The sequence below is a fragment of the Schistocerca nitens genome, chromosome 8 (assembly GCF_023898315.1).
Source record: "Schistocerca nitens isolate TAMUIC-IGC-003100 chromosome 8, iqSchNite1.1, whole genome shotgun sequence".
Lineage (NCBI taxonomy): Eukaryota > Metazoa > Arthropoda > Insecta > Orthoptera > Acrididae > Schistocerca > Schistocerca nitens.
The window spans coordinates 329,462,053-329,487,381 of NC_064621.1; positions in this window are offsets into that span (position 1 = coordinate 329,462,053).

Sequence of the window (25,329 nt, forward strand, 5' to 3'; positions counted from 1 at the left end):
GTAGATTGTTCTTGTATCTCGTTGTGTTTTATCGTAATCTATTGAGAGACCTCCATATTGACCACTTCTCCGAATGTCTAGGGGGAAGTTGTTCCTTTGGAGCCATCCATTCTCCCAAATACCGACATTTTTCCCGCCATCGCGAGATCCTTGCCGTATGTGTATTCTCGATGAGAGCCTCAGTAGTTGTCAAGAAGCTCTTTCTTGATTTCAGCCTAGGATGTGTGGGCTGACGACCATATAGTGGATGGGCTTCCTTCGTTGTGGCCATAATTTTCTCATATCTCGTAGCTACCTCACGTCTGATTTCAGGAGGAGCTATGCCAGCGAGGCAGTGGAGTTTGACCTCAGCAGTTTCGTCCCACAGAACTTACAACAAATTTCCAAATTTCCTATTCATTATACGGCATTTTTATATTCTTGGCGAAGGAGTAGTTGTTCATTTGCTCTAGAAACTGAAAGTGAAATATGACTGCGATGCCGTGAAGCTTTCATAACTATTGTTTCACACAGCGCAAAATCATTTTATTTTTTGTGTTTGTTTGAAGAGCCCATGATAGGCGCTGCTGGTGATGTGGTGTTACCAAGGGAACTCGTCTGCTGCCATAGCCCATTAACGCTAAATTTCGCCGCACTTTCTCAAGGGATACGACCGCCTTCCGTCCCACATTGATTTATGTTGTCATTTGACGCAGGTTTGCTTGTCTTACCACTGCCAACTCAAACGACGCTGGTCTCGGTAGTTAAGTAAAAGCAGTCGGCCACTGCTTTCTCCATGGTGAGAGACAATATGTGAAATGTTATTGGTATTCTTGGCACACTCTTGACGCTGTGGAACTCGGAATTTTGAATTCCCTAACGATTTCCGTAATTGTCTGTCTCATGCATCGAGCACCAACTAACATCCCGCGTTCAAAGTTTTTAAATCCCGTCGTGCGGGCATAAGCCCGTCGGAAAGCGTTCCACATGAATTACCTGAGTACAAATGACAGCTCCAGCAATACACTGCCCTTTTATACCTTGTGTACGTGGTACCACCGCCACCTATATGTGTGCATATCGCTATCCCATGACTTTTGTCACCGCAGTGTATTCGAACTGTTCTGCATTCGTAAGTCATGTAAATCAGTGGTATGTGAGTGTTCAGACACAGTTTCGCCTTACTACTTCGCAACTGTATGGAACTGTATTTGACGAAAGTACTACGTAATGTCGTACTATGTTTATCTTATAACGCCGTAATTTACAGCAAATAAATAAAACCTTTTGCAGTTACAGTATTTACTAGCTACGGAACTTTAATACGACTCAAGTCGCTGGTTGCTTGTACATGGGAAAAATTACAGTTCGGTTGAAATTAAGTGAATTAGAGGAAGCAAGACACTTGAAGTTCCAGCAGAATTAGTGTGTATTACAGGATTTAATAATTTGAATAAGTCTTCCTCAGGGCATAAATCATGTTAGCACAGGTATCCTGAAACTTCCTGGCAGATTCCACAGGTATCGTGTCGCCTACTCTACTCGTACATTTGTAGAAAAACCAAACAGGAATAATAAGAGTGGGAGTCGAAGAACGAATAAGTCGGATTAAAATTTTCTCCCGTCCCTGCTGTTCAGCCTAGAAGCAATGATGGAAATAAAAGAAAGGTTGCGTAGGGGGATTAAAATTCAGAGTGAAAGAAAACCGTTGAGATTAAATGCGCTGACGACAAGGCTATCCGCAATAAAAACGAAGAATTACCGCAGGATCTGTTTACTGGAATGATCTAGCTGAGAATAAAACTAAGTAAGAGCAAAGTCACGAAGAGCAGCAGAAATGAAATTTTCGATAAACTTTTAAGTCACAATTTAAGACCATATTTGTTTACTATTTGTAGTACCGTACTGCCAACTTCCGCCGTGCGCACATCAACGCGTTGTCCGGCACGTTGTGATTCCTCGTGAACTTAACCAACACATGAATCAAAATCCTCATTATTGTGCTTCTGACGGAAGTTTCCTGAAAGATGCGGCATGTATTGCGCTTTGGAGTCTAACTAAACGATGGCAGAAGTGCGGTTGATGTTCCTTCTCGTTGTAGCCAGTTTCCATCCTACAGCTTTCGGTTTGTCTACGACAGTGTGGATAATGGGTTGTCTGTTCACTGGTTCAAATGGCTGTAACCATTGTGGGACTTAACATCTGGGGTCATCAGTCTTCTAGACTGTGAAAACGTAACTAAGGACATCACACACATCCATGCCCAAGGTAGCATTCGAACCTGCGACCGGAGCAGCCGCGTAGTTCCCGACTGAAGCGCCTACAACCGCTCGGTCACAGCGGCCGGCTGGTTGTCTGTCTGGATTGGATTGTTTGGGGAAAGAGACCAAACAGCTAGGTCATCAGTCTCATCGGATTAGGAAAGGACGGGGAAGGAAGTCGGCCGTGTCCTTTGAAAGGAACCATCCCGGCATTTGCCTGGAGCGATTTAGGGAAATCACGGAAAACCTAAATCAGGATGGCCCGACGCGGGATTGAACCGTCGTCCTTCCGAATACGAGTCCAGTGTGCTAACCACTGCGCCATCTCGCTCTGTGTGTCTGTCTGGAGGGTAATTGTGGTAGGAGGACGATCTTAATGTATTCAACTTGTGCTAATTCTGTCGCCTTGTTGCGGTACGCTTATCGCGATCGCTTTAATTTATTTCGCTAGTCAATCACGTGGCGATGTTACGTAAAAAATAGCTGAGAGTACAACAACAGGCCACCCTGACGGATTTTTTGTATATTAATCAGCGTAAAAAACGTCGCAGAAATGAGACATTCTGCTGTGTGACCGTCTGATTGAGGAACTGGCCACTAGAAGTGAGCAGACGGTGTCGCAGCTGTCATGGTACTGCAGTCTAGGAAGACTCCGAGCGCGCTGGCGACGAAATGAAAATACTAAAAATATTGTAATAATGTCAGTTCATTTCATGTACTGGTCTTGTAGTGATCTGTACAAGGATCTTAGCGTCCGGCCAATGTTATAGTTGAACCCACTTTGAATTATTTGAATTACAACGGGCGATCAAAAAGTTTCCTTTTGACGTCGTTGCAGCAGCACATATGCAGCGTAGCGCGGCTCTGATACGGGTATATAGGCACCGAAATGTAGCAAGAGATCAGTGTCGCATTCATGCCTTTCCGATGTGCGTGCGGCAAATACGGGAACGTGAACTGTGACGATGTTTTTACCAAATACGTCCAAATAGGAGTAATACGCTGTGATTATTTTCTTGTATTCCGAAGGACAAACACCTGTATACATCCATCGGAGATGAAGAATCTGTATGGGGCAGTACATCTGTCGAAAATAACCGTTGTACAATGGTGTTCCAAGTTCGGTACAAGACGCACCCCTGTGGTAACGCAGAACTGCGCGAACTCGAGGGGAGACACTCGAGCACCAGCCCTATCGTACTGATCTCTCCCGATGTGATTGTCACACCTTCTGTACCTTTAGAAAAAAAAAAGGCCTTGAAGGGTCGACGATTCGTGTCGGACGAGGATGTGCAGCAGGCAGTTCCGACTTTCTTATGTAAAAGGACAGGGTGTTTTACCAAGCGATTATTTCAATATGGTGCGTCAGTGGGATGATTGCCACAACGTTCATGGAAATTTTTCCTGATTGAATTCCGATTCTGGGTTGTACGGCCTTCGAACGGAAACTCTTTGATCGCAACTAATACGTAAAGGATTGTTAGGGAATTACAGCATGTATTATGTATCTGAGTTTTTCAGCATTTACAGGGTGCAACGTGTATAAATGCAATTTTTTTTTTGTATTTGGTACCTTATTACGTTTGTTTTTTCTCTTTGTCGATCACAGACACGTCGCAAGCTTAACGACCTGATGTTTTTTGTACAAGATAAGTGGACTATCCAATGTCAATATAAACTAACCGTTTTGAGTCCACGCATCCACACCTCCACATCTGACCGACTGCCCACTAGAAAATGAGCGTTAAGGATTTGCTCTAGCCACATACACACACATCAAAAAAAGTTTTGCATCACCCCGGTTCCCAGAAGTTCTGAAGATAGACGTTGACTGTGGATATTGTATCATAGACACAGTCCTCTTGACTTTTCGGCATGATCACTCATGCCGACCGGTGTTAGGCGAGCAGTGGTAGTTTTATCTGGTGACTTCAGTTTTATATTTTATGGAAAGAGCGACCATGAGAGCAGTTTTTCATTATTTTTTATTGGTTGTGACAATGATTTTATCAGATGGTCTGTCTCATATGCCATGATGTCCACATGGTTTTATAAATGTTAATCCACGTTTCAGATCTGATGATGGCACCTTCAGAGTGCTGAAACCGGTCATCTAATAAACGATTGAAGCGATCGTGGCTTTTCAATTATTTTAAAAACAGAGTGATCGCCCCACGACACACCATGTGTTCACTGTCATCAATTGTCCTTGCCCGCACCTGCACTGTGGTGTCACCGCCAGACACCACACTTGCTAGGTGGTAGCCTTTAAATCGGCACCGGCCGAAGTGGCCGAGCGCTTCTAGGCGCTACAGTCTGGACCCGCGCGACCGCTACGGTCGCAGGTTCGAATCCTGCCGCGGGCATGGATGTGTGTCATGTCCTTAGGTTAGTTAGGTTTAAGTAGTTCTAAGTTCTAGGGGACTGATGACCTCAGCAGTTAAGACCCATAGTGCTCAGAGCCATTTGAACCATTTTTAAATCGGCCGCGGTCCGTTAGTATACGTCGGACCCGCGTGTCGCCACTATCAGTGATTGCAGCCCGAGCGCCGCCACACGGCAAGTCTAGAGAGACTCCCGAGCACTCGCCCCAGTTGTACAGCCGACTTTGCTAGCGATGGTTCACTGTCTACATACGCTCTCATTTGCAGAGACGACTGTTTAGCATAGCCTTCAGCTACGTCATTTGCTACGACCTAGCAAGGCGCCGTATTCAGTTACTGCAACTAATTACTTCATGAATGTATTCTGAACAAATAATATTGTGAATCATGTACCGTCAAGAGCGACCTTCATCATTAATGGATTAAAGTTAACTATGAAACTAATTACGTCCGCTTTCTGAATTCTCATTCCTTGTCGTGTTCCAGATCTCACGTCAGTAAGCTAAAACGCGTGCATTTCGGCCTCCATTCGTAACACTGTGTTGGCTCTTGTGCTAACACAACATGCACACTCGCGAGACGTATCGCGGTGACACGTAGCAATTGTGCCTCGACATAGTGTTCTGCCGATTGTCGTTCCATCGACGGGGGTTGCACAGCCAGTTCGCGGAGCGCAGTGTAGTAGAATTTATCAACGCTCTCTGTCTCGTCCATAGCTGGTTAATGTTCGGCACAAGGCGTGTTTGACACACCGTAACCACCGTTGAAGCGTGGAACTGTGGGCTGGTAATCGTCGTTGGGACCTGCTCCACGTGAACTCAACTTCGCGTCTACACTTTACCTTATCAAGAGGACCCCTACTTCGTTGGAGGCGTTGGCGGCGGAGGGTGAGAGTACACACACGCACCAGGTGGTCCGTGAACGCTGCCGGCTACATCTCCGCGTCGAAAACTGTTGATCGCATGCCGTGTGTGATGTAAACTCGATCCAAATGGTTCGCGGAATGGCTAGTAAATCAGGTGTATGCCTTTCGATCGCCTTGTTGAATTACCCAGGTGTCCAACAAGGCCAAGTCCTCTATAAGCGCCTGAATTGGCGGTCAGGTATAGTGTGGCATGTGGTTGGATGGTATGAGCACACGATTGAAATCTCCGCCTACTACTGAGTGGTCGGGATTGCCTTGGAAGAGCAATGCTCTATCTTCGGCATAAGAGGTGCGGCGTTCTCTCCTCTGTCGGTTCCGGAAGGAGCGTACAGTTTCACCAAGCGAACTGTACCAACCATGAGCGCGACCGCACGGACTGACGGTAAACAGGATATTGCAGTTGCCATAATCCCTTCCCTGAGCAGAACAGCCGTACCTCTTCCGCCCACATCTGAAGGTTTGGAGTAGGCATCATGTCCGTAGGTATTGAGACAGAGTCCTGGTTGGACTGTTTGAAGGCAAACAACATCGAGATCCGCAGTCGTAATGTATCTTTGAGCATACGTGTTTTGAGAGCACAAGTCGCGGGGGCTGTCCTTGCTATTACATGGGGGCAGGAGTCGCGCTGTGGAGCGTCCTCAGGGCACGAGATAGGAAGCGGCGGGTGTAGGTCATGTCGACCTAGGCGTATTTCGCGGCCAATGGCATCGGTGTATCGTCAGGTACCTGAAACTCATTCTGCAACTCCATATCCTGCACACAGTCTCCCGGGAAGGTTGGTAACAATGGATCTCGAGAGGCAGACTTAGTCGTGGGTGCATCCGCGAGGGCGGGGATTCGATGGTCTCCCGCAGCCCCACAGTGCGCGGTCCCACCGTTACCGGGGGGTGGGGGGTAGGGAGACATTTAAATATGTGGTACGCTAGGATCAGCCGTGTCAGATCGATGTATCGGCTAACGCTCCTCGGCTTCCTCAGGCCATGTTACTGCCTCGATCGTTATGCGCCGTTTCTTATGTCGCCTCGGCGATTTCTGTTTACGTGGTCTCGCCTCTGTGTCCGGCACAGGACGGTGGCTGGACGGCATCCTGTTGTTCAACTTCTGCAGCAACGTCGTCTTGTCGTTGCAGTGATGCGTGTGTTCCGCCTGGGCTCGACGAGAGGGCAACAGAGGTATCGACGCTAGAAGACGCTGGAGGCTTCTCAGGAACTATTGCAGGAGTCTCCAAAGCTTTCACCAACATATCAAGGTCATCAAAGACAGCTGGCGTCTCCCGTCTCGCTGCCGCAACATACATAATCGGCATCGAGTTCAAGTCAAATTTGAAATTTGGAAATTTGTGGTAAGGTCTTATGGGACCAAACTGCTGAGGTTATCGGTCTCTAAGTTTGCACACTACTTAATCTGACTTAACCTAACTTACGCTAAGGATGACACACACACACAGCCATGCCCGAGGGAGGACTCGAATCTCCGACGGGGGGAACCGCCCGGGCCGTGACAAGACGCTCTAGATCGCGTGGCTACCCCGCGCGGCAGTCAAATTTGATCGTCTGCACGAGACTACGTTGCTGGCATTCTGCACATACACGACCTACCTGCCCACATCCGGAGCAGGTCCTCGGTTGATCATCGTTAATAATTATCGCTGGGCAACAAGCGATCGTGATATGAGAAGGTATATGGTGGTGCAGTTCAATGCGGACCTATCGCACCCCGTTATTAACAGTGTGAATTTCGAAGGTCTCACATTTTTCGTCCGTATGGCCGAGAACTGTGCCATAGGGTGGAAGAGCAAGGGTGACTACTTAATTCTCTGGAACTTCAAATGGTAGCTCAGACACGCGCTCATTTTGTATTCCTGATCCAGTGCGTTCAAGGTTGCCACACCCACGTTTCCATCAGAGTGGTAGAATCTGTAACCTTCCGTCTAGCGTCTGAGAAGTTTGTCACAGGACTTATCGTTAGTGAACTTAAGATATACAACGGTGGAGACGAGATACAAGTGTATACCCGGCAGCTCTTTCGGATCCACGTGTGTCACTTCCCGTACAAGTCTCTCTACTTTGCAGGGCTTGGGTCTAGAGTGCGTTGTGTCAAACTGCAGCTTGAACGCGGCACTCCAAAGTGAAATAGTCATCGGATATCAGGAACGTAATTATAACACTCAACATCAGCGCGGTGGCGCGGTAAACAACAAAGGACCCGGAAACGCGACACGGAGCGGCCGGGACGTACCGCACCGTTCCATAGCCAAAGGCTAACTGTGCCATTAGGCTGTCCGAACACGACTCATGGCAAACCCAAACTTCCATATGTCGTCAACCTGTACTCTTAGATTCACTATGTATATTCCCGTACAAGGGAGGCATTTTATTCGAAAGTCGCTTACCCGTTGTCGGCCGACAAATACCATACTGCAATGCGTGCATCGTAATTCGGAATAACACAGGCCATGAGTCGTGCTCGGATAGCGTAATGGTAAGGCGACCGCTCGTGATAAGCGGGAAATCCGGTTTCGAGTCCCGGTCTGTCACAAATTTTCATTGTCGTCAATCCATTATACAGCTGGTGGTTGGCAACTGCGAATAGAGCTCTTGTTTCTCAGTGAGTTATTACTTCCAAGATGTCGATTTTCCAGAAGTTTTTTGTCCATAATAAAGGGTTTTTGTACATGGAAATTCCACTTCAGTGTTAGCAGCTTCGTGTTGTGTTTCTTCTTTCTCAAAAAATTTCATACCAACGCCGTTGCAATGACAGCTGTTATCTCCCTGAAAGTGCTGGTAGTCAACAATAGGATGCGACAAATAGCCACAGGGCTGTGGTCAGGTCTGCAGACAACCTCAACCCCTCACACTCCCATTCTCTCTCTCCGGTTCTGCCCCCCCCCCCCCCCCTTCGTTGCACCCCATCCCCTCTTCACGGTTCTCTCCTCAATTTCGCGGCAGCCCGTCGGGGCCCCGCGGCGCTGTGCGGGTTAATTACAACGGCCGTCGTCTGCGGGTTGCCTAGCGAGTAGGGGCCGCGGCTGCCGATTGCTCGGTGGCGAAAAAGGCGGCTCAGAAAGCAAGCCTGCTCTGGCGCAATGAGAAAAAATGCCAAAGGGCTCCTAACACAATTTCGGGGCTTCATTCGTAACGTCTCTCAACTCACTGCATCTCGGTAATGCTTGCCACCAAGATTGACCATTTCATTTAACGTTTGTAAGCTTTGTAAAACCCAGGATCAAATAGCACACAAATACGCCTGGGTCGTTGACCGTGCCGTGTTGTCTGATAATATGAAAACCTTTTACAATTTCTTTCTGTGTAGCTTTAATACCCGCAGTTGCTGACTGTTGAACTCTCGGAGCATATTCTCGCGTGACCCCCACATACTGCCATCTCACATTGTTGTACAATACAATTCTTATAAAATAAATTTACTGTCCGAATACGCCTTGAATCACAAAAGAAAAGTTTGCTATTCTGCGAAGTTGTAGTTATATACTGCAAAGTGTCTCCCTATGGACGTGCGATCGGAAAAGCTTATGAACTCGCAAGACCCACTTGCACGCCTCAGCTGTGCTAAAAGATCAAGCGCTGTGTTAGTAGTGTGCATGTCTCCGACGCTTTCATGTTGTTTTATTCTTTATTTTTTCCAGTTTAGATGTGTAATACATTTTATCAGTTGTATTAGTTTTTTAAGTAAAAGTATTAATTTAGATAATTTCTCGAGATTCATTTCATAATTCGTAATCGAAAACTATAGGAAAAGACGTAGTCAGGAACATGTTAAATTCTTGATAGTAATCTGCACTCTGCCGGTGTCTACGACTAAGGCTGAGCGATGAATCTCTACAGCGGATTAAGATTTTTGTAAGAAACACAGTGATCTAAAGACTAGTGCATTAGTAATACTGCCCATAGGAAAAGGTGTGAACAGCATATGTATTTTCTATAAAAAGTTTATTACTTTCTTGCTTCGAATTGTTGTAACTTCCTTTGCACGCTTTGTGGTTCTTTAGTGGATACACGAGCGAGGAACAGAGGCAGTTCGTAGACAGGTGTCTCGGATATCTAATTTCAAATAGTAAAAGTAATACATGATTTTGTTTGCTGTAGTAGCAGTGTCAGTTGCTAACAGGGGATCTGAATGTTGAAATGTATTCACGTACAAAGATTTACTATTCGATATGTCTTCAACATAATGACATTTCCGTAGATGACATATACTGATCGATATGAAAGTCTGTAAATGTCATGAAATGGCAAGCACACAAAGTGGGACTCAGTGCATCGATGTTTGAACTTAGTAGGCCCGCCCCTGGAGCTGCGAAGAGATGATGCTTGCATATAATTGGCAGCGGCGTAAGCGTTCGTGGCAGCCCCCTCATGTCGCGGTGGTGGCTGTACGAAACGCGAAGACGCGATGATAACGATGATGATGATAATGATGAAGACGTTGGATTTGTGGAACGCTCAACTGCGCAGTCATCAGCGCCTGTACAAAGTTCCAATTTCTATGCAGACCAAGTTTTTCAAAATCAAATCTAGCCACTGTCACGAATGGTGCTGATGATTAAATGATGAGGACAACACAAACACCCAGTCCCGGGAAGAGAAAATCCCCAACCTGGCCGGGAATCGAACCCGGGACCCCATAATCCAGAGGCAGCTACGCTAGCCACTAGACCGCGAGCTGCGGACAAAACGCAAACACAAGTGCGGCCGACGGGTTGGCGGCCGATACTGCACGTAGAAAGAGAGACGAAAGGACTATGTAGAAGAATTGCAGATGGGTATATTTCTGTGATGTACAAAAGACATTGATGTTACCTTGGGTAGTGATTGGATTTCAGGTCCCCTTTCATGCAAGCAGCTGATTTATAACTTCCTGGCCGGGACTCGAACCTCGGACTTCGTGCTTTCGTGGGTATGTACTCTAGCGACCGATATATCCAAGCACGATTCACGACCTGCCGTCACATCTTACACTCTCCATTTCTTCCAGGAGTGCTATTCCGTACGGTATGCGGGAGAATTTGTGAGAAATTTGGAAGATGCGAGAGAAAGTAGTGGCAGGAAGTAAAGCTGTTAAGGCAGGTCATTGGTAGCAATTGGATGGCTCACTCGGTAGAGGACTTGGTCGCGATCTCCGAAGGTCCCAGGTTAGAGTCTTGATCCGGCATAGAGTTTTACTTTTGCCAGGAAACTTCAAATATGCACACACTCTGCTGGAAAGTGCACATTCTTTCTGTAAAATAAACTGTTAATGGCCCAAATATGTTTCGACGCACTTGTGTCATTATCATGCTTTCTTTACCGGTACTGTGGAGGTGGAGAAATTGGGTTTTACTATTATATGGTTTGTTGTGTTTTTCTGTATGGTGATCTATAGCAAAATACGCAGAAAAAATACCTATGAGTTACCACCGGAACGACGTGAACTTGAATGACCACTTTAAAACAAATATTAGGAAAAGCATATGCCAGGCTGAGATTCAGTGGGAGAATTTTAAAGAAATGTGATTCACGCACGAATGAAGTGCCGTATAAAACACTCCTTCGACCAGTTTTGCAGTGTTTCTCATCAGGACACTTACTAAATAGGATTAATAGGAGACATGGAAGACCCAACGAAGACCAACGAGTTTCGTCACGGATTCCTTTACTCTGCGCAAGGGCTTTTCTTAGGTGCTCAGTGAACTCCAGCGACAGATGCTACAAGAAATGTATTTTGCATCACGGAGAGGTTTGCGGTTGGAAATTTTGAGAGCGTACATTGCAAGAAGAAACTGCGCGACAGCTACGGTCGCAGGTTCGAATCCTGCCACGGGCATGGATGTGTGTGATGCAGGGAACTGATGACCTCAGATGTTAAGTCCCATAGTACTCAGAGCCATTTGAATCATTTGAAGGGGATAAGAGTGATGTAGACGAAAAAATAAAATCCTTTCCAAGAAATAAAAATACCAGCTATTTTTTAACACATTAAAAGGGCGGTGCTGCTGAGAACTACGCTACGGCGTTTCTTGTTTCGCCCCTCGAGTTATTCGAAATATGTCCATAGCTGCCGGCCGCGGTGGCCGTGCGGTTCTGGCGCTGCAGTCCGGAACCGCGGGACTGCTACGGTCGCAGGTTCGAATCCTGCCTCGGGCATGGCTGTGTGTGATGTCCTTAGGTTAGTTAGGTTTAAGTAGTTCTAAGTTCTAGGGGACTTATGACCTAAGATGTTGAGTCCCATAGTGCTCAGAGCCATTTGAACCATTGCCCATAGCTGTCGATACTAAACGTCACTTTTTGCAGGTAACTTGTGCGTACCATGAATTTTTTCACAGGAAGAATCTTAGAATCTTAGTACTTAAACCATTTGTCCATCGATCCATTATTGTCATTTTGTTATAGTCATATGTGAACCACAAACAATGTCACCATCGACATTAACGAATTTTTAGTCCAGATATATTATGCATCGATTGCACGACATGTGGCAGAGGTGTAAGATGCTACATGACCTCTAACACTGTATTGACCATAACGTCGAGAGGAACGGAGAGAGCTCCATCCTTCATGATAAGAATTCTGGCAGAGCGGAAGAAGCGAACTCCGCCTCCCTCATGTAGAGCTGCCAACAAGAAGAATGGGAGCTGTGATTTGTGCTTCCTAAGGAACACCTCGCGAGCTAAAGCTGATGTACAAAGGCTACGAAGTTTCAAAGTTTCGTGTGAAAGAGGCTGAATTCGTAAGAATGCGATGCCTGCGGCGGAGCAGGAGCTGCAGCGGCCAGTAACGCAGGAAATGCTCGTAACGCAACACAAGAAATGAAAGACGAGTAACAAAAGAAATTGAAGAGAGGATGGCAAACAGATTAGAGCGAAATATCAACCATCGCAAAAACTGGGGATAGGGAATGTTCGGAAAACTGCTTTTTCGGAAAGCCAAACATTTCCGAAAGCATATTGCGCCAGTGTTCATAGGAACTTGAAACAAAGAAACACAATTTAAAACAAAGACGCACATATACATTTTGTATCACACATCTTGTAAGCAACACTCACATGTACATTTATACTCCACAAGCCAGCTTACGGTGTGTGGTAGAGGGTACTCTTAGTACCAATATATTCCCCACCCTCTTTCCTTTTCTGTAACGAATGGTGTGTGGGAAGAACGAGTGTCGGGAAAGCTCCGTGTAACACACGATGTATCTCTATTATTTCCTCGCGATCATTCGCGAGACGCATGTGGCGTGTCTCAATATGATACCCGACTCTTCTTGCAACGGTTCAAATGGCTCTGAGCACTATGGGACTTAACATCTAAGGTCATCAGTCCCCTAGAACTTAGAACTACTTAAACCTAACTAACCTGAGGACATCACACACATCCATGCCCGAGGCAGAATTCGAACCTGCGACCGTATCAGTCGCGCGGTTCCGGACTGAAGCGCCTAGAACCGCCCGGACACCGCGGCCGGCTATCCCCTTCAAAAGTTCGATCTGTGTGGTACAGCTTTTAGCTCTCTCAACCATGCTTTTTTAATCCAATGTAGAGTTTACTCTTGAAAAACGGCAGACCTTAAGGTTTTCTTTATTTTTGGGGACAGATGAAAATCACATGGCGCCATGTCTGGCGAATATGGAGACTAGTGCATCAGTACAATAGTGGTTTTGGCCAAATATTCACGAAAAAGCAGTGGAGTGTGGGCAGCTTCATTACTGTGGTATAAAAGGTACGAATTGTTTCGCCGCAAAGCCGGGCGTTTATTTATTTATTTTTGGATTGTTTCACGCATTTGACCACGCTTGTCGAGCTTCTTTCGGTATTGGCGATCCAACATGCTTTTCACTGGGATAATTCAGCCTTGGTTTCGACGTCATGCCTGTGAAGCAGAGTTTCATCATCTGTTATGACGCATTAGTTTTGCTTCGTTGTCGACTTCATCTAGCGACTCTTGTGCCACTTTCTTTCGCCGCTGTTCGAAATCCAGTAATTTTGGAACAAATTTTAATGTCACGCGCATTACATTCAAACCGAATTCATTTCATGGAGTGAGCCATTTGATGCGCTAAACTATCAGTGGATTTCGTGATGATGATTCACAGATCGTCCATAATCATTACTTCAACTTTTTTCACGATTTCGTCGGCCGATGCCGTACTGGAGCGCCGTGGACGCTCGATATTTTCAGCATCTTCACGGCCTTTTCAAAACGCTTACGCCTCTGGGGTAAAGGGTGTTTTACTCATACCAGACTTGCCAAAAACAATACTAAACATTTCTGGAACTTTGCTGCACTTCATTCCATTTCTATAGTAATCTTTAATACAAATTCTCTGACCAATTTATATACAAAATACTCTTAAATTTTCGTCGAAACTACCAAACTATATTTAAGCTTTTTGACAAATGATAACTAACCAAATTCTCAAATACATTAAACGTATTCGCAGTTGCTGTAGAATGGAATGATGGCAATAAAAAAATTGTGCCGGACCGGGACTCGAACCCAGATTTCGCGCGTATCGCGAGCGGTCGCCGTACCATTTGGCTACTAGTGCGTGACGTACGGCCGGGCCCAAACTTCCATATATCGCCAACCATGCTTCTACAACGTGCACTGGTACATCCATTATGTATATTCCTGTACAGGTGAGACGCTTACCTGGTCTCGGCAGATAAATACGATGTTGCAGTGCCTGTGATGTACTGAACTGCGATGCAAAGTTCCTTGGGACATGAATGCGCGCATGCATGGACATGCACGCATGTCCAAAGGAACATTGCATCTTAATTCAGAATAACACAGTCACTGCAATATCGTAATTACCCATATGGTCAACATTACAGAAATGCTTTTCAGACATATGTATCTGCACTAGAGAGAGATATTACGTTTGTAGTTGCTTGGTTAAAATGGTTTAAATGGCTCTGTGCACTATGGGACTTAGTATCTAAGGTCATCAGTCCCCTAGAACTTAGACATACTTAAATCTTACTAAGCTAAGAACATCACACATATCCATGCCAGAGGCAGGATTCGAACCTGCTACCGTAGCGGTCTCGCGGTTCCAGACTGAAGTGCCTAGAACTGCTCGGCCACAACGGCCGGCGGTTGGTTGGTAGTTCTACAGATTTCCACAACAGGCTACTGTGAGAACAGTGCCACATTTTGCAAAGAGTGGGCTCTGCTGATCTCTTGCTATCCCAGCAGCGTGTCTCTCAGTTCGTTTGATAACTGTCGTGATACCTACCTGATGAGGACTTGTAGCTTTAGTCGTTCCTTGTGGCTTCGGAGGGAACGACAATGGAGTTCTGTCTGCCACCGTGTTGCGTATCATCAGATTAGAGGAACCTCACCTGATGATCTGCTGGTCACCGGACCGTGATGGCGACCGATTCTTCTACAGATACTGCAGGGACTACGATTACTGATTGAAAGTAATTGATTAACAAAGAAAACAGGGGGGGGGGGGGGGAAGTCCACTGACCAGTAATAGACAGCTAAAAGAAAAGCAAATGTATTCTCGTAACCGATTTGAAAAAACAGGCAGTGTCGATGCAAATACATCATAACTATCCAGACCACAATTCCTACCCAGGCGATATGCAGGCTTGCTGTGGACCAGGCCTCAACTACATGGAAATACACAAGACACGAACACAGATAGCGATAACTACTTCAGTCCTTAGAGAGAGTTTTGGTGCAGCTTAACAAAGATGAACTCCAGGATTCGATTCATAAGATATGGTAGTAAGTCATGAGTAGAAACACATTACGACCACACGGACAGGGGCAGCACGAAAAAGACTACCGAATTAACAATGATAAAACCAGGAGGCTGATCTATCGCAGTCCAAACCGAATTTTTTTGCGTCTTAAAGACGGTCGGCTTTGCTGTGAGCATTCTGCCGCGAATGGCTTGATAACATCCGCGGTAATGGTGCCTCGTTGCTTCCATGACACGCAATGAGTCCATCAAGCACTGCAAAGAAGCCGAGAAGGCGACACTCAGTAGGTCTGCAATGTCGGGTCTTCGCACACTGTGTGCTTCCTCCGAGAAGGAAAGGTCCGTGCTGCCAACATGAGCGGGGGCAGGAATGCCGACGATCGCTTAGGCTTCCAGCCGAAGGACTGTTCGGCAATCCCACGCACAAGTTGGCATTACTCGCGTGGCAACACGTGCCTAGTCGTCGGAGACGCCGGTGTCCATCAGCGCAACCGTCGCCTTAACGTGGATTTTGAAACCAACGGTCACTGGATCTTCTGCAGTTCTTCGCCATTTTGAGGAATTTATAAATTGGTTGATACGTGAGCTCAGAAATTTCTCTGTCTCCACCATCTGATATTCTATCCTCGGGCAAGCTATCTGTGGTTGCAAGTGGCTTGAGAAAATTGCTTTTAATGAATAATAAAGCGAATTAAATCCACCGGCTTTTTAATAAAGAGGTATGCAGCCCAGGGCCTACTACCACTGAACACATAATCGTATCAGCAATCCGAATCTGCGATTGGAACATCGGTTTTAACTTTTTTTTTATTATTACGACCTCTCTTTGCATAGGGACTGGGCTGGGCCGCTATACAAGCTTTGACACGTGCTCTAAACGTCCTTAGAAAGTATGCGTGAGCCGGCCGTTGTGGCCGAGCGGTTCTAGGCGCTTCAGTCTGGAACCGCGCGACCGCTACGGTCGCAGGTTCGAATCCTGCCTCGGGCATGGATGTGTGTGATGTCCTTAGGTTTAAGTAGTTCTAAGTTCTTGGGGACTGATCTCAGACGTTAAGTCCCATAGTACTCAGAGCCAAAGTATGCGTGTTACGGACTCCATCCTGGAACAGTAATTACCCCTTCATATTTAAAGAATGAATCACAGTACTTGTCATCATCACTAATCTAGTAAACGAGTGTTATTGGACTGATTTTCTTTGTTGCGGACGCTACCTTGATTTTATTCGTATTTACTGAGAACTGTTACTCTCGACTCATGAAGAAAGGAAAGAACTTTGAAGCAAACTGTCGTTGCATTCGCCTGTACTGATTCTGTAAATCACGGTAAACCGATGCAACACGGCAAGTGACTGATTTACGCTCCTTCTCTCCTAATGGAACTCCGGAGTCGTAACGTGCAGAACGTTGTTATACTTCTGTGATAAATGAGCAACCTATTTCTTCTCACAGTGAGATAATTAGTTACACATTTATAGAAATTACTCTTGTGGAAATTAATCATCATCGCCATTGTTGACTTCTGAGCATATTTCGACTGACCGTCACAAACAAAAGTTCACGAGCTCAAGACCCAGGCAGCCAAAATAGTCCGAAAAACAATTAATCAACTGCTCATCTGCTTCAAAAAGAAAAATAATCGGCAGAATCTGTTCAGTACATGCGAACAGTTCTTTGTGAACGGAACTGATTCCACCAATTAATTCAGCTGTGCGTGAGATCATCAACAGCGGCGCGAAACGTGCGCGCTGCGTTGCGTTATTTATACGATGCAGCTTATTTAAATTAACTGCCGCGTCCATTGTCCCCGTAAAATTACCATTCCGCATTCAATGATACGGACCGGGACGGGTACCCAGGGGGCTAAATACATTTTGATTGCTGAATTAATGGCCTCGTCGCTCGGTCGCTATTAAAGGCGCACTCGTTGTACGGCACAGCAGCTCGGCGTATGTCCCAGTCGCGAACTCCTCCCCACTGTCTGATGAGGCGTGGTGCAGCTCGGGGGTACTGCGGTTTGACATCGGAAAGTTGTGACGAAATCGTGTTTAGCGGTGCGCGTGCAAGTGCCGCTCGGACAGTACAGATACCCGTATAAGCTTCTTCGCAAAGTCGCCACTGATATATGAACCGTGGTTTCTACTTCCAAAATCTTTTCTTAAAGAATTTACTTATTTTACTAGCGATTCATCAAGAACATTAACACATTTAATCAGACTATGTGAGCTTGGAAGTAGTTGCCAGTGGGTAACTGATGAAAACAGATTTAAAAATTATAATCAGAAAGCACCTTCTAAATATCAAGTTACAATTTATTCAGAGGCAGAAATATTTTTTTTTTTTTTCTGACAGTATGCGCTTTCGGGCTGAGAACCTAGCCGCTCCCTTTTAACACGGCCGTAGTCACGACCGCTCACAACAACCTCTGAAAGACTACCCTGGTGCAAATCTGCAACACACCAGATTACTTTAAACTAAAAAATTTAACAACTCACACAAACACATAAAGTATGCACCCTGTAAGGGGGATAGAAATGGTACAAAACACATTAAAATTATTCGCCACCGAAAGTGCAACTTGTTTTTAAAAGAACTCTTACGGTTGAAGGGTGGCAACTTAATATACTAAAATGACCATTTAAATAAAAACCCATGATATGCAGTCTTACATAAAATGTAAGACTGCTCTACATTACACATATACCACCTCTCAAGATGATAGGCAAGATAAGAACATATTTCAGGAATTCGGCCTTTACACCTAAAGCAATAAATTCGTTAACACCGAATCCGACAAACATCACAGAGGCAGCTATTACGTATGGCAGACTGACAGACAGACAGACACTAACTGCCTAACAAATGCGGACGAGAGACAGACGAGTAAGCTGGGGACGAGAGACTGACCAAGAACACAAGTAGAATTTAACAAGTAAATGAAACAACATATCACGAATCACTTAACCTTTAATAAACTGCGATGTCTGGCGAAGACCTGGCGCAGCACGCCCAAAACGCTCTGCCGAACCGTCCGCTGCCGGCCGCTTCAACGGACGCAGGAAGGCTCGCCGATCTCCCGTCTCACGGCGTCGCAGCTCGCGCCGGCCGAACCGATGTCGTGGTTTGACTCCTTTTGCTCTCGTGTCGGCCGCGAAGCTACTACCCCTCGCTATACGGCGCGACCCACTGGACTGACGTGCGACCTCACATGGGGGACAAGTCATCTGGTGTCTCAGTGCGCGACCGACCAACCGATCGATCCAACCGCCAATGCCCATTGCCTGAGCAAACTCGAGCAGACTGGGGGCCTAACACATACTAGCACTCCGGATGACAGACAGACGCTGACTGCCTCACACTGACCGGCTGACCAAGTGGCCCGACTCTCTGCCTAGCGAGCTTTTTTTTTCCTTTATTGATTTTCAATTCCCCCCGAAGGGGGCGGGCTGGGAGCTGCTTAGTACGCTGCTCTACAGCCTACAGACTTTTAGTTTAAAGAACGGAAGAAGAAAAGAAACAAGAAAAACAGGCGATAAAACGGTGACGTCAAGTGAAAAATGGTGGAAAAATGCGGAAAGTTAAAACAGAAAGCAAAAGGGGTTGGCAACGTTAATAAAAGACACAGGAATCAGACAAGTAACATAGTAGACACACAATTAAAAAACACGGCGACAGTCTGGTTTCTGTTCGCAAGAGATAAAAGGCACACCCAGCGACAGTATGATGGCCGTTCGCAACACTTTCCAAAAAACACAACACGGAACACGCACTGTAAAACACGCACTGTAGAACACTGCACGAAAGTGGCGGCACAAAGATGACACTCCCGAGCCAAAGGCAGATGGGGGGGGGGGGACCTGGAGGAGGGGGAAGAACAAGGAGGGAGGAAGGAATGCCTAGCGAGCTCACAGCGCCCCTTAAAGGCACGTGAACAGGCAACTTTTCCCCTTTCCCACCAGAGGGAGACACCACAGCTGCGATTGCCACAGAGGCGCCACCGCCAGAAACGGAAGGCGACCGCTTTACACTACGCGCTGCGGCGCGCTCTTCAAAACAGAAAAATTTTACCACGGTTCAATAAACGAGCTGCATTTCTTTTATTTTTCTTTTTTTCTTTTTTTAGTTGCGTTACGACTACTAGCGTCTGCCAGCTTATCTGCTTATTACTTTATGCAGGCCGTAGTGCTCCACACAAACTGTGTTACGCATTTGAGGTCACGGGCACAATTGCCCATGCAGCACCGTGTGGTGGTGGGGCTACGTGAAGTTCTTTTGTCTGCACTTTGCTGTTATCTTTTATTCACTTACAGCAGTTACACTTATTTTTAAACAAAAACACAGGAATTCGGAAGTAGAAAAATTATAAAAGAATGGTATATTCTAAGAAGAGAATAAAAGAAGAGAAGATATAGTAGATATAGATACACCTTCACCGACACCACCTAAGGAAGGGGACTTAGTATTGAATTGCCAGTCCAGCGTCCACACGTAGTGCTACCCCTTTTAGGAACAATCCACATGAAGATCCCTCTTCGGGAAAACTCGCTTTGCTCAGTCCATGCGGATCATATCTACGTTGGTGTTGTGTGTTAGAGTGCTGTGTGAGTTGATGTTTGTTATGTTACATACCAACTATCGTTACTAGGTTATTTAGCTAACAAACTCTGCCTGGCTTTGGAACAATATCCTGCCTCAGTGTAATCTAATTCAGTTATGTGCTGTTCCTACATAGCTGTAGGAGAAGCCACCACTAACCTATCATCAGTCCCGTAAAAAGATTTTTGTAGAATAACTTTAAAACTTTTTTAAGTAGTGGGCCCATTTTTTTGTATAACTGCTTAATGTACATGATCTGTTTCTATTGTGTATTTACACTGTTTGATTTTGCTTGCTTACTTCATGAAAAATTATTTTGCAGCCATATTATTACATTTACAACGATGTGTTCATTTATGTAACTGATTAACAATATTTTGTGCACATGACTCAAATAACGACGTAATGTAACTTAGTACATCGCCCTCAGTCACCAAATAGAAATATCTCCATTTATACCCGTTACATCTTGTATACCGACGGCCTACAACGTTCCAGAAATGTAGTACAACATCATTATGTTACAATAAAGCTCAAAAAAAAGTTTGAGAAGTGACTTTTTTGTGCCAAGGTGCTTACACATCCATGCGAAGTATGTAAAGAGCCATAGAATGCCTAAAGGGGCTGAACTAGGACGATAATAGACGTGATGGCTTGGTGGTGCACAATAGACACGACAATTTACAGGGTGTGGTGAATCTTTCCGACCGATTAACATAGTGTATCGGGCTGGGAAACTGAAAGAGAACCATTGAGTTTCGTGTTTGGTGATGCCCCTAATTCAGCTTTCTTCGCACAATTGACGGCCCACCCTTACTTCACTTCAGCACCTAGTCCCTGGCTTTTCAAACTTTATAAGAAGCAGGGATTTAGCGAAGAAATGGCCGCGTTAAAGACTGGAGCGCGGCTTCCAGAGAGTACTTTGCTCTGCAGTGAAATATGCACTTTTTGTGTGATTCTTCCTGTCAAATTCAGACTCTGCATGTGACGTGGAACCGAACCCGCACGCTTGTATCTCCTTGGTGATTCTCTAGTGGACTGAGCTGACAAGGCATAGAGTTCGACGTTTGCAACGAAACTGCATGTTAATGATAAGAGCAATATTCGCATGTAATACTTCTACAATATCTACTCTTACACAACTTAACATTGCATGTATATCAAGCAGTATTTGCGCGTGTACCGTCTACAAACTCGAGAAGTTCTTCTCATCACACACGCACGGAGCTGTTCACTCACCTCCATTCTATGCTCATATTCCGCCCTTGAATTAAAGCTGCGTAGCTAAGTAAGTTATCATAGTGAAAGATATTTACATCCCATTCATTACAGTTGGTCGGAGCAGTTTTCTTAGCTGACCACTGGTTAGCGCAGCCCACGCTGAAAATTTGTGTGTGTGTGTGTGTGTGTGTGTGATGCACGCAGTGGTCCCCCGCCCCTCTGGCCGTGCGTGAGACTCCCCTGGGCGTGCCACGCCTACCTCGTTCTCCGCCCCCGCAGAAGGTGAGGCTGTCTTCCTTTCCACTTGAAATCCCCAGCCAGCCTTAAGTGCTCGGATCTCCTACTTAGGTTGTTCCTCCTTCTGTGAGCCGTATTACTTCACTAAAACGATTTCACTGTCTCGCTAGCCTCTACAAATAAGCTCTGTCAATAGTTCGTCCCTCTGCTAAGAATGTGAAGGCCATGTTTCAGAAACAACGTGACGTCCATCGATTGTTACAGGATTTAGCCTGTTTAGGCAACAAGTGAGATTTCGACGCATGTACAGTTTTCAAGTGACAACTGCACCAACACAGAATTCCGGTGTATTGTCGCGTTTCCAGCCGGGCGGAACCTTTTAAGATACCGCTACGTTGTCCACACCCTTCGCTGAGTGGTCAGCGTGTCTGACTGCCGTGCAGCTGGCCCGGGTTCGATTCCCATTCGGCTCGGGAATTTTTCTCCGTTCGGGGACTGGGTGTTGAGTTGTCCACATCGTCATCGACACGCAAGTTGCCCAATGCTGCGTAACTGAAAAGACTTGCAACTCAGCGGCCGAACATCCCCTGGTGAGGACTTCCGGCCGTCAATGACATACGATCATTTCATTTTTATTTTTTTTTTCCACCGCTGCGTTTTAGTGAGTGTCGTACTCACCGTCTTCACCCTGGAAACGCGGAAGCATTTCATCCACATACAGTTGAATAAAGAAAGCAGATACTGACAAGTGTGAACAGTACCTAACTACTTGTTTAACAAGACTTGGTTGCAAAATGCGGACGCATATTATTTCCAGTAGAACTGATAGACCGGTAGAAGCCGACCTCGGGGAAAATCAGTTCTGACTCCCGATAAATGTAGGAACGTGCCAGGCAATACTGACCCAACGACTTCTCTTATAAGCTAGATTACGAAAAGGCAAAACTACGTTTACAGTATTCGTAGACTTAGAGAAAGCTTTTCGCAATATTGATTGGCATACACTATTTGAAAGTATGAAGATAGCAGGTGTAATACACATGGAGTGAAAAGTTAGTTACAGCTTATTCAGAAACCACGCTGTAGAAGGACATGATACGGAAGCAGTGGTTGAGAAGGAACCGAGACAGGGCTGTAGTGTATCCAACAAGGAAAATGGAAACGGAATTGAAATTCAAGGAGAAGAAATAAACATTTTTCTGTTTGCCGGTGACGATGGAATCGATAGTGCCATGGAAAAAGATTAGAATGTATCGACGAAAGAAAACAACAGTAATGTAATGCAGTCGAATTAAATCAGGTGATGCTGATAGAATTAGCCGGGGGGAATGAGATACTAAAAGCAGTAGATGATGTTTGTTGTTTGGACTCTATAACAGCTGACGATGGCCGAAGTAGAGCATATTAAATGCACATTGGCTGTACAGGTATTTGTCTGGAGTGTAGCCTGATATGGAAGTGAAACATTGACTATAAGTTCAGACAAGAAGAGAATGGAAGCTTTTGAAATGTGCTGCTCCAAAAGAATGCAGTAGATTAGATGCATAGATAAGGTAATGAGGAGTTACTAAACATGAATCGAGGAGAAAGAAAACTATGGCACAAATTGATTACAAGCAGGGACCAGTTGATAGGATACATCCTCAGCTATCAAGGAATTACCAGTTTTTTAATGGAGGGAAGCGTGTGTATTTGTGTGTTGGAGGGGGAGGGAAGGGAGGGGTGTAAAAATTGTGGAGAGGAACCATGTGATGAGTCATCTAAAATCTCCATTGTTTCTCGTACACAGGAGAAAAATGAACTGCCGATTGAAACCTGTGTCGGCTTTCACAGGAGAGAAGGTCGGTCTACGTAGCAGCTAACTCACCCTTCTGCACTGGCTATCGTGGCAATCAGTCGCGATCACTGAATAACAAACAACACTGTTAGAAGTTTCGCCTCAGTCTATCAGAGTACAAAGTCTCATTTGCTGCCGAAGGGATGGCATAGTGCCAGGCGCCGGTGCCTGTAACTTCGACGCTCTGTAGCGTCCTTGTGTGACGTTTCCAGATATGGGTACCTGTCCTCGATTTGTCTCCTCAAGACACCCTCTAAAGCCATTCGAAGTTTGTTGCTACATTTCTGTGCACAATATGTAATACCCATAAATACCAGTCGTTCAGTTGCTGAACAACAGAAGACAGGTCCTCAGTTACAGAGCCATTCGAGAACGGCTGTGTGAACGTCCTCATCGTTGGAAGAATCCTCCACTCCCAGTGCTCTTTCAACTTGCCTAAAAGATTGAAATCGTACGGTGCAAGATCAGGACTTCCCGATCACCATCATCCACGTAGGTTTCATTCCGCTATGGCTGAACGCGACAATACATTCGGTACATACATCGCCAAACCTTTACGGCGAATTTTTGTGCAATTTACATGTACTCCCCACACGAATAGTGCTGCCCTCCGTACTTCAAAGTTAGAGCATGTTTGGATATTCTGCGCCATTGCACTCGCTCACTGAAATACATGCTATCTGAACCGCAGCAGAACTGTCTGCAGGAAACCCGAAATATGTATTCTCTTCTGGCAGTGCGCATTATTGTCCTAGCGTGGGACGAGATGTATAAATCACTTTCTGAAGTTTCTTCGTATTATGTTTGCACTTTTCTTTTCACTGAAGACACTGGACTCGTATTCACAGGACGGCCATTTATATCCCTGCCCGTGTATCCACAGTTTTGGTAATTTCTTTCTAAATCATTGCAGGAGAATTTAGGGATGGTCCCTCAGAACGGGCGCGAGCGATTTCCCTACCTACCTACCCTCCGTCAACCCCAACTTGTGTCTGAAAATTACGGGGGGCATTCATTAAGTAATACAACAATTTTTTTCTGAAAGCGGGTTGGTTTTATTGAGGATTCCAATACACATTATCATTCCCCCCTTTTTGGCTGCAAAACTCTATTTTTCAACATAATCTCCGTTGAATGGGACAGCCTCACACCGCCTTACAGTACCACTCTACTGGTCGACGTCGGCGTCGACATCTTCCTGTATCAATAAACTCCCCATCATTCACGTATCCCTCATTGGGATAGGATCCGGGCTGAAGGATGGATGAGGATGAACAGTCCGATGAAGTTTTGCGAGCTCCTCTCAGGTGCGCAGACGTGTGTGAGGCCTTGAGTTGTCGTGGCGACGAACACGCTGAAGCTGTTTCTTCAATTTCTTGCAGGAGGCACAGCTGTGTTCGTTGGCCGGTACGCGGGACATCGGGCAGGTTTGCGCCAACCTGTTGCGATGATGACAGACGCCTCACCCAATGACTCAAGATACTTTTATTCATTACCATGTCTCCGTAATCGTTCTGCAAGCGCCTGTGAATATCTGCGATGCTCTGGTTTCCCGCCAAAAGAATCTCAGTGACAGCGTTGTGCTTGGAACACAACTCCATTACAAATGCCATTTTGAAGGTTACTTACGGCGCTGCTACCTATCGGAAGCTCATGAAACTATAGGGGCTGAAGCAAGAATATTCCATGATATCCACAACAACTTCAACATTTTACCTTCTGACGTAGGACTAACAAAAAAAAAAATCTTTGCATTACTTATTGAACACCCGTCGTATCTCCACGTTTACTGAGAGCCAGCTGATTGGTATTAATATTCACTGATACACTGCCATAACTACACGGAACAGTTTCACAAGTACAGAAGACAACCGACATTGTAAAAAATAATAATTGATCTTATCGTATTGTTTGACTGAATGACTTACACAGGGAGACAAAGCAACGTGATCTTAGCCCAGTGTTGCCTGCATCGAAATTGAGTTTATTGTGCGGTTTGTCTCCCTATAATTTTAGTAAATCCAGCTAGTACCCTTAAAGGATAGTAGGAGGCTTTATCGTATTATTTAATAACTGTTGTTACTGTAATGTTTTTTCAGGCTTTGCTTATTTGTATTCTGACATTAACGAGTGCTTTTCTATTGTTACAGGTAGGAGAGAACAACTACTCCACTTTTCCG